General features: G+C 46.5%; 1 non-coding gene across 1 annotated transcript; it reads left to right on the top strand.

Annotated features, from left to right (window-relative positions):
* Positions 1-6,719: 6,719 nt before the first annotated feature.
* Positions 6,720-6,791, top strand: Trnai-aau (transfer RNA isoleucine (anticodon AAU)). The gene has a single exon. It is a non-coding gene; the product is annotated as a tRNA-Ile (tRNA).
* Positions 6,792-11,049: the final 4,258 nt, after the last annotated feature.

The following is an 11,049-nucleotide window of genomic DNA, read 5'->3' as shown; positions in this document are numbered from 1 at the left end:
GCTTTTGAGTCACATAAAGTATGTGCGTTAATTTTGACGCCACTAGCTCTGCATGTTGTCATGCAATTTCTTTACCTCTCAGAAAGGATTATGACATAAACGTGAAGTACGTGACGAGTGTGACGTTAGGAAAACATTAGGCATCATGGAGAGATTCTGTATGGGGCCACCCAACCCAAACGAGTACTGTGTGACGTGCTACCCGGCAGGTATTCACCGAGGTAGCCGGCTAGCTCAGTCGGTAGAGCGTCAGACTCTTAATCCCAGGGTCGTGGGTTCGAGCCAGACGCTGGGCGGATCGGAGTTTTGTTCCGCTGCAGGTGTAAATTACCGTTTTTCTGATTAACGAGATTTAATGGAAATAGCAACTTTAAACTTTGCCTACGTCTCTGTCAGTCGCAAGGAAGCTGTATTTGAAGGTGAAGGTGATTTTGTAGACATGTGTGAAAGACATGTTCTGAAATGCAAGTGTTGTTGTTTGGAGAGCACATCGGTTACGTGTCAGATGTGTAGCCAAGCAGTAATTTGTCGCCATAGCTGCAAATATTAGCCGGTAATATGAAGTGTTGTCAGCTAAAGTCTGATGATGCAGACGACCGTAAGGACGAAGTACCCAAGAGTACCGCTAGGCCGCGCCTCTTTAGCTCAGTGGTAGAGCACTGGTGTAACAAACCAGGGGTCGTAAGTTCCATCCTCACAGGAGAAAGATGAATTTTGGAAATCAGTTGCGCGTCGTGGCCGTATAGCAAACAGTACCTGTGATGACGAACAATTAGCGACAGGCGTTTTTTTAAGAATTACTCTCAGATGCGATTAAGGCAAATGGCGCAGATAAAGCATTTGCCAAAGCGGTACAGCATAAGGTGGGACGAGGCAGTCTGAATTACATTTTATAGATGTATTTCTCACATATCTCAGAGCCTCTCGCGATATTCGTCGTCGTCGTCGTCGTCGTCGTCGTCGTCGCCGCCGCTTCTGCAGAAGTAGCAAATGGCAATCGTAGCAAATGCGGCGAGGGACGCCCTGCCTTCGATTCCGAATGCACAAAGTGTGTGGTCTTGTTTCACAGTCTATATTTGGTCGGTCTCGTCAGAGGTTGAAAGTAACGAATGGGTGGGAAAGAGCAAGGGGCAGCGGCTGTGTAGAACGAAAACACAAATCCTAAGGGGTGTGAGCGTTTAGAGATGAGTCGTATACATGTAAATGTTGTTCGTCAGTGACCGTGTGGCCTAATGGATAAGGCGTCGGACTTCGGATCTGAAGATTACAGGTTCGAATGCTGTCACACTTGTGTTTTTCCAGTTCTGAAAAAGAAACATAACGTTTTAATGTAGCAATTGAGCAGTACGAAACCGTCTGAATGTTGCTGTTGACCATTTTTTGCTTGGAGATGCTCTTGAGCTTGAAACACACACAACAAGACCGGTGTTAACTAGTGAAAAAGTAGGCAGAGTGCCGACACAGCGAGTTTTGACTATCACTTGCACATCTAAAACAACGTCGGAAAGTAACTCGTTCGGCTTTTGAGTCACATAAAGTATGTGCGTTAATTTTGACGCCACTAGCTCTGCATGTTGTCATGCAATTTCTTTACCTCTCAGAAAGGATTATGACATAAACGTGAAGTACGTGACGAGTGTGACGTTAGGAAAACATTAGGCATCATGGAGAGATTCTGTATGGGGCCACCCAACCCAAACGAGTACTGTGTGACGTGCTACCCGGCAGGTATTCACCGAGGTAGCCGGCTAGCTCAGTCGCTAGAGCGTCAAACTCTTAATCCCATGGTCGTGGGTTCGAGCCAGACGCTGGGCGGATCGGAGTTTTGTTCCGCTGCAGGTGTAAATTACCGTTTTTCTGATTAACGAGATTTAATGGAAATAGCAACTTTAAACTTTGCCTACGTCTCTGTCAGTCGCAAGGAAGCTGTATTTGAAGGTGAAGGTGATTTTGTAGACATGTGTGAAATACATGTTCTGAAATGCAAGTGTTGTTGTTTGGAGAGCACATCGGTTACGTGTCAGATGTGTAGTCAAGCAGTAATTTGTCGCCATAGCTGCAAATATTAGCCGGTAATATGAAGTGTTGTCAGCTAAAGTCTGATGATGCAGACGACCGTAAGGACGAAGTACCCAAGAGTACCGCTAGGCCGCGCCTCTTTAGCTCAGTGGTAGAGCACTGGTCTAATAAACCAGGGGTCGTAAGTTCCATCCTCACAGGAGAAAGATGAATTTTGGAAATCAGTTGCGCGTCGTGGCCGTATAGCAAACAGAACCTGTGATGACGAACAATTAGCGACAGGCGTTTTTTTAAGAATCACTCTCAGATGCGATTAAGGCGAATGGCGCAGATAAAGCATTTGCCAAAGCGGTACAGCATAAGGTGGGACGAGGCAGTCTGAATTACATTTTATAGATGTATTTCTCACATATCTCAGAGCCTCTCGCGATATTCGTCGTCGTCGTCGTCGTCGTCGTCGTCGCCGCCGCCGCCGCTTCAGCAGAAGTAGCAAATGGCAATCGTGGCAAATGCGGCGAGGGTCGCCCTGCCTTCGATTCCGAATACACAAAGTGTGTGGTCTTGTTTCTCAGTCTATATTTGGTCGGTCTCGTCAGAGGTTGAATGTAACGAATGGGTGGGAAAGAGCAAGGGGCAGCGGCTGTGTAGAACGAAAACACAAATCCTCAGGGGTGTGAGCGTTTCGAGATGAGTCGTATACATGTAAATGTTGGTCGTCAGTGACCGTGTGGCCTAATGGATAAGGCGTCGGACTTCGGATCTGAAGGTTACAGTTTCGAGTGCTGTCACGCTTGTGTTTTTCCAGTTCTGAAAAAGAAACATAACGTTTTAATGTAGCAATTGAGCAGTACGAAACCGTCTGAATGTTGCTGTTGACCATTTTTTGCTTGGAGATGCTCTTGAGCTTGAAACACACACAACAAGACCGGTGTTAACTAGCGAAATGGTCGGCAGAGTGCCGACACAGCGAGTTTTGACTATCACTTGCACATCTAAAACAACGTCGGAAAGTAACTCGTTCGGCTTTTGAGTCACATAAAGTATGTGCGTTAATTTTGACGCCACTAGCTCTGCATGTTGTCATGCAATTTCTTTACCTCTCAGAAAGGATTATGACATAAAAGTGAAGTACGTGACGAGTGTGACGTTAGGAAAACATTAGGCATCATGGAGAGATTCTGTATGGGGCCACCCAACCCAAACGAGTACTGTGTGACGTGCTACCCGGCAGGTATTCACCGAGGTAGCCGGCTAGCTCAGTCGGTAGAGCGTCAGACTCTTAATCCCAGGGTCGTGGGTTCGAGCCAGACGCTGGGCGGAACGGAGTTTTGTTCCGCTGCAGGTGTAAATTACCGTTTTTCTGATTAACGAGATTTAATGGAAATAGCAACTTTAAACTTTGCCTACGTCTCTGTCAGTCGCAAGGAAGCTGTATTTGAAGGTGAAGGTGATTTTGTAGACATGTGTGAAAGACATGTTCTGAAATGCAAGTGTTGTTGTTTGGAGAGCACATCGGTTACGTGTCAGATGTGTAGCCAAGCAGTAATTTGTCGCCATAGCTGCAAATATTAGCCGGTAATATGAAGTGTTGTCAGCTAAAGTCTGATGATGCAGACGACCGTAAGGACGAAGTACCCAAGAGTACCGCTAGGCCGCGCCTCTTTAGCTCAGTGGTAGAGCAATGGTCTAATAAACCAGGGGTCGTAAGTTCCATCCTCACAGGAGAAAGATGAATTTTGGAAATCAGTTGCGCGTCGTGGCCGTATAGCAAACAGTACCTGTGATGACGAACAATTAGCGACAGGCGTTTTTTTAAGAATTACTCTCAGATGCGATTAAGGCAAATGGCGCAGATAAAGCATTTGCCAAAGCGGTACAGCATAAGGTGGGACGAGGCAGTCTGAATTACATTTTATAGATGTATTTCTCACATATCTCAGAGCCTCTCGCGATATTCGTCGTCGTCGTCGTCGTCGTCGTCGTCGTCGTCGTCGCCGCTTCTGCAGAAGTAGCAAATGGCAATCGTGGCAAATGCGGCGAGGGACGCCCTGCCTTCGATTCCGAAAGCACAAAGTGTGTGGTCTTGTTTCACAGTCTATATTTGGTCGGTCTCGTCAGAGGTTGAATGTAACGAATGGGTGGGAAAGAGCAAGGGGCAGCGGCTGTGTAGAACGAAAACACAAATCCTCAGGGGTGTGAGCGTTTCGAGATGAGTCGTATACATGTAAATGTTGGTCGTCAGTGACCGTGTGGCCTAATGGATAAAGCGTCGGACTTCGGATCTGAAGATTACAGGTTCGTATGCTGTCACGCTTGTGTTTTTCCAGTTCTGAAAAAGAAACATAACGTTTTAATGTAGCAATTGAGCAGTACGAAACCGTCTGAATGTTGCTGTTGACCATTTTTTGCTTGGAGATGCTCTTGAGCTTGAAACACACACAACAAGACCGGTGTTAACTAGCGAAATGGTCGGCAGAGTGCCGACACAGCGAGTTTTGACTATCACTTGCACATCTAAAACAACGTCGGAAAGTAACTCGTTCGGCTTTTGAGTCACATAAAGTATGTGCGTTAATTTTGACGCCACTAGCTCTGCATGTTGTCATGCAATTTCTTTACCTCTCAGAAAGGATTATGACATAAAAGTGAAGTACGTGACGAGTGTGACGTTAGGAAAACATTAGGCATCATGGAGAGATTCTGTATGGGGCCACCCAACCCAAACGAGTACTGTGTGACGTGCTACCCGGCAGGTATTCACCGAGGTAGCCGGCTAGCTCAGTCGGTAGAGCGTCAGACTCTTAATCCCAGGGTCGTGGGTTCGAGCCAGACGCTGGGCGGATCGGAGTTTTGTTCCGCTGCAGGTGTAAATTACCGTTTTTCTGATTAACGAGATTTAATGGAAATAGCAACTTTAAACTTTGCCTACGTCTCTGTCAGTCGCAAGGAAGCTGTATTTGAAGGTGAAGGTGATTTTGTAGACATGTGTGAAAGACATGTTCTGAAATGCAAGTGTTGTTGTTTGGAGAGCACATCGGTTACGTGTCAGATGTGTAGCCAAGCAGTAATTTGTCGCCATAGCTGCAAATATTAGCCGGTAATATGAAGTGTTGTCAGCTAAAGTCTGATGATGCAGACGACCGTAAGGACGAAGTACCCAAGAGTACCGCTAGGCCGCGCCTCTTTAGCTCAGTGGTAGAGCACTGGTGTAACAAACCAGGGGTCGTAAGTTCCATCCTCACAGGAGAAAGATGAATTTTGGAAATCAGTTGCGCGTCGTGGCCGTATAGCAAACAGTACCTGTGATGACGAACAATTAGCGACAGGCGTTTTTTTAAGAATTACTCTCAGATGCGATTAAGGCAAATGGCGCAGATAAAGCATTTGCCAAAGCGGTACAGCATAAGGTGGGACGAGGCAGTCTGAATTACATTTTATAGATGTATTTCTCACATATCTCAGAGCCTCTCGCGATATTCGTCGTCGTCGTCGTCGTCGTCGTCGTCGTCGTCGCCGCCGCTTCTGCAGAAGTAGCAAATGGCAATCGTAGCAAATGCGGCGAGGGACGCCCTGCCTTCGATTCCGAATGCACAAAGTGTGTGGTCTTGTTTCACAGTCTATATTTGGTCGGTCTCGTCAGAGGTTGAAAGTAACGAATGGGTGGGAAAGAGCAAGGGGCAGCGGCTGTGTAGAACGAAAACACAAATCCTAAGGGGTGTGAGCGTTTAGAGATGAGTCGTATACATGTAAAAGTTGTTCGTCAGTGACCGTGTGGCCTAATGGATAAGGCGTCGGACTTCGGATCTGAAGATTACAGGTTCGAATGCTGTCACACTTGTGTTTTTCCAGTTCTGAAAAAGAAACATAACGTTTTAATGTAGCAATTGAGCAGTACGAAACCGTCTGAATGTTGCTGTTGACCATTTTTTGCTTGGAGATGCTCTTGAGCTTGAAACACACACAACAAGACCGGTGTTAACTAGTGAAAAAGTAGGCAGAGTGCCGACACAGCGAGTTTTGACTATCACTTGCACATCTAAAACAACGTCGGAAAGTAACTCGTTCGGCTTTTGAGTCACATAAAGTATGTGCGTTAATTTTGACGCCACTAGCTCTGCATGTTGTCATGCAATTTCTTTACCTCTCAGAAAGGATTATGACATAAACGTGAAGTACGTGACGAGTGTGACGTTAGGAAAACATTAGGCATCATGGAGAGATTCTGTATGGGGCCACCCAACCCAAACGAGTACTGTGTGACGTGCTACCCGGCAGGTATTCACCGAGGTAGCCGGCTAGCTCAGTCGCTAGAGCGTCAAACTCTTAATCCCAGGGTCGTGGGTTCGAGCCAGACGCTGGGCGGATCGGAGTTTTGTTCCGCTGCAGGTGTAAATTACCGTTTTTCTGATTAACGAGATTAAATGGAAATAGCAACTTTAAACTTTGCCTACGTCTCTGTCAGTCGCAAGGAAGCTGTATTTGAAGGTGAAGGTGATTTTGTAGACATGTGTGAAATACATGTTCTGAAATGCAAGTGTTGTTGTTTGGAGAGCACATCGGTTACGTGTCAGATGTGTAGTCAAGCAGTAATTTGTCGCCATAGCTGCAAATATTAGCCGGTAATATGAAGTGTTGTCAGCTAAAGTCTGATGATGCAGACGACCGTAAGGACGAAGTACCCAAGAGTACCGCTAGGCCGCGCCTCTTTAGCTCAGTGGTAGAGCACTGGTCTAATAAACCAGGGGTCGTAAGTTCCATCCTCACAGGAGGAAGATGAATTTTGGAAATCAGTTGCGCGTCGTGGCCGTATAGCAAACAGAACCTGTGATGACGAACAATTAGCGACAGGCGTTTTTTTAAGAATCACTCTCAGATGCGATTAAGGCGAATGGCGCAGATAAAGCATTTGCCAAAGCGGTACAGCATAAGGTGGGACGAGGCAGTCTGAATTACATTTTATAGATGTATTTCTCACATATCTCAGAGCCTCTCGCGATATTCGTCGTCGTCGTCGTCGTCGTCGTCGTCGCCGCCGCCGCCGCTTCAGCAGAAGTAGCAAATGGCAATCGTGGCAAATGCGGCGAGGGTCGCCCTGCCTTCGATTCCGAATACACAAAGTGTGTGGTCTTGTTTCTCAGTCTATATTTGGTCGGTCTCGTCAGAGGTTGAATGTAACGAATGGGTGGGAAAGAGCAAGGGGCAGCGGCTGTGTAGAACGAAAACACAAATCCTCAGGGGTGTGAGCGTTTCGAGATGAGTCGTATACATGTAAATGTTGGTCGTCAGTGACCGTGTGGCCTAATGGATAAGGCGTCGGACTTCGGATCTGAAGGTTACAGTTTCGAGTGCTGTCACGCTTGTGTTTTTCCAGTTCTGAAAAAGAAACATAACGTTTTAATGTAGCAATTGAGCAGTACGAAACCGTCTGAATGTTGCTGTTGACCATTTTTTGCTTGGAGATGCTCTTGAGCTTGAAACACACACAACAAGACCGGTGTTAACTAGCGAAATGGTCGGCAGAGTGCCGACACAGCGAGTTTTGACTATCACTTGCACATCTAAAACAACGTCGGAAAGTAACTCGTTCGGCTTTTGAGTCACATAAAGTATGTGCGTTAATTTTGACGCCACTAGCTCTGCATGTTGTCATGCAATTTCTTTACCTCTCAGAAAGGATTATGACATAAAAGTGAAGTACGTGACGAGTGTGACGTTAGGAAAACATTAGGCATCATGGAGAGATTCTGTATGGGGCCACCCAACCCAAACGAGTACTGTTTGACGTGCTACCCGGCAGGTATTCACCGAGGTAGCCGGCTAGCTCAGTCGGTAGAGCGTCAGACTCTTAATCCCAGGGTCGTGGGTTCGAGCCAGACGCTGGGCGGAACGGAGTTTTGTTCCGCTGCAGGTGTAAATTACCGTTTTTCTGATTAACGAGATTTAATGGAAATAGCAACTTTAAACTTTGCCTACGTCTCTGTCAGTCGCAAGGAAGCTGTATTTGAAGGTGAAGGTGATTTTGTAGACATGTGTGAAAGACATGTTCTGAAATGCAAGTGTTGTTGTTTGGAGAGCACATCGGTTACGTGTCAGATGTGTAGCCAAGCAGTAATTTGTCGCCATAGCTGCAAATATTAGCCGGTAATATGAAGTGTTGTCAGCTAAAGTCTGATGATGCAGACGACCGTAAGGACGAAGTACCCAAGAGTACCGCTAGGCCGCGCCTCTTTAGCTCAGTGGTAGAGCAATGGTCTAATAAACCAGGGGTCGTAAGTTCCATCCTCACAGGAGAAAGATGAATTTTGGAAATCAGTTGCGCGTCGTGGCCGTATAGCAAACAGTACCTGTGATGACGAACAATTAGCGACAGGCGTTTTTTTAAGAATTACTCTCAGATGCGATTAAGGCAAATGGCGCAGATAAAGCATTTGCCAAAGCGGTACAGCATAAGGTGGGACGAGGCAGTCTGAATTACATTTTATAGATGTATTTCTCACATATCTCAGAGCCTCTCGCGATATTCGTCGTCGTCGTCGTCGTCGTCGTCGTCGTCGTCGTCGTCGCCGCTTCTGCAGAAGTAGCAAATGGCAATCGTGGCAAATGCGGCGAGGGACGCCCTGCCTTCGATTCCGAATGCACAAAGTGTGTGGTCTTGTTTCACAGTCTATATTTGGTCGGTCTCGTCAGAGGTTGAATGTAACGAATGGGTGGGAAAGAGCAAGGGGCAGCGGCTGTGTAGAACGAAAACACAAATCCTCAGGGGTGTGAGCGTTTCGAGATGAGTCGTATACATGTAAATGTTGGTCGTCAGTGACCGTGTGGCCTAATGGATAAAGCGTCGGACTTCGGATCTGAAGATTACAGGTTCGTATGCTGTCACGCTTGTGTTTTTCCAGTTCTGAAAAAGAAACATAACGTTTTAATGTAGCAATTGAGCAGTACGAAACCGTCTGAATGTTGCTGTTGACCATTTTTTGCTTGGAGATGCTCTTGAGCTTGAAACACACACAACAAGACCGGTGTTAACTAGCGAAATGGTCGGCAGAGTGCCGACACAGCGAGTTTTGACTATCACTTGCACATCTAAAACAACGTCGGAAAGTAACTCGTTCGGCTTTTGAGTCACATAAAGTATGTGCGTTAATTTTGACGCCACTAGCTCTTCATGTTGTCATGCAATTTCTTTACCTCTCAGAAAGGATTTTGACATAAAAGTGAAGTACGTGACGAGTGTGACGTTAGGAATACATTAGGCATCATGGAGAGATTCTGTATGGGGCCACCCAACCCAAACGAGTACTGTGTGACGTGCTACCCGGCAGGTATTCACCGAGGTAGCCGGCTAGCTCAGTCGGTAGAGCGTCAGACTCTTAATCCCAGGGTCGTGGGTTCGAGCCAGACGCTTTGCGGAACGGAGTTTTGTTCCGCTGCAGGTGTAAATTACCGTTTTTCTGATTAACGAGATTTAATGGAAATAGCAACTTTAAACTTTGCCTACGTCTCTGTCAGTCGCAAGGAAGCTGTATTTGAAGGTGAAGGTGATTTTGTAGACATGTGTGAAAGACATGTTCTGAAATGCAAGTGTTGTTGTTTGGAGAGCACATCGGTTACGTGTCAGATGTGTAGCCAAGCAGTAATTTGTCGCCATAGCTGCAAATATTAGCCGGTAATATGAAGTGTTGTCAGCTAAAGTCTGATGATGCAGACGACCGTAAGGACGAAGTACCCAAGAGTACCGCTAGGCCGCGCCTCTTTAGCTCAGTGGTAGAGCAATGGTCTAATAAACCAGGGGTCGTAAGTTCCATCCTCACAGGAGAAAGATGAATTTTGGAAATCAGTTGCGCGTCGTGGCCGTATAGCAAACAGTACCTGTGATGACGAACAATTAGCGACAGGCGTTTTTTTAAGAATTACTCTCAGATGCGATTAAGGCAAATGGCGCAGATAAAGCATTTGCCAAAGCGGTACAGCATAAGGTGGGACGAGGCAGTCTGAATTACATTTTATAGATGTATTTCTCACATATCTCAGAGCCTCTCGCGATATTCGTCGTCGTCGTCGTCGTCGTCGTCGTCGTCGTCGTCGTCGTCGTCGTCGTCGTCGCCGCCGCCGCTTGTGCAGAAGTAGCAAATGGCAATCGTAGCAAATGCGGCGAGGGACGCCCTGCCTTCGATTCCGAATGCACAAAGTGTGTGGTCTTGTTTCACAGTCTATATTTGGTCGGTCTCGTCAGAGGTTGAATGTAACGAATGGGTGGGAAAGAGCAAGGGGCAGCGGCTGTGTAGAACGAAAACACAAATCCTCAGGGGTGTGAGCGTTCCGAGATGAGTCGTATACATGTAAATGTTGGTCGTCAGTGACCGTGTGGCCTAATGGATAAGGCGTCGGACTTCGGATCTGAAGATTACAGGTTCGAATGCTGTCACGCTTGTGTTTTTCCAGTTCTGAAAAAGAAACATAACGTTTTAATGTAGCAATTGAGCAGTACGAAACCGTCTGAATGTTGCTGTTGACCATTTTTTGCTTGGAGATGCTCTTGAGCTTGAAACACACACAACAAGACCGGTGTTAACTAGCGAAATTGTCGGCAGAGTGCCGACACAGCGAGTTTTGACTATCACTTGCACATCTAAAACAACGTCGGAAAGTAACTCGTTCGGCTTTTGAGTCACATAAAGTATGTGCGTTAATTTTGACGCCACTAGCTCTTCATGTTGTCATGCAATTTCTTTACCTCTCAGAAATGATTATGACATAAAAGTGAAGTACGTGACGAGTGTGACGTTAGGAAAACATTAGGCATCATGGAGAGATTCTGTATGGGACCACCCAACCCAAACGAGTACTGTGTGACGTGCTACCCGGCAGGTATTCACCGAGGTAGCCGGCTAGCTCAGTCGGTAGAGCGTCAGACTCTTAATCCCAGGGTCGTGGGTTCGAGCCAGACGCTGGGCGGAACGGAATTTTGTTCCGCTGCAAGTGTAAATTACCGTTTTTCTGATTAACGAGATTTAATGGAAATAGCAACTT

Source organism: Schistocerca gregaria, unplaced genomic scaffold, assembly GCF_023897955.1.
Source record: "Schistocerca gregaria isolate iqSchGreg1 unplaced genomic scaffold, iqSchGreg1.2 ptg001040l, whole genome shotgun sequence".
NCBI classification, from domain to species: domain Eukaryota; kingdom Metazoa; phylum Arthropoda; class Insecta; order Orthoptera; family Acrididae; genus Schistocerca; species Schistocerca gregaria.
Note: the sequence above shows the minus strand (reverse complement) of the source record. Positions and strands in the feature narration are given on the sequence as shown.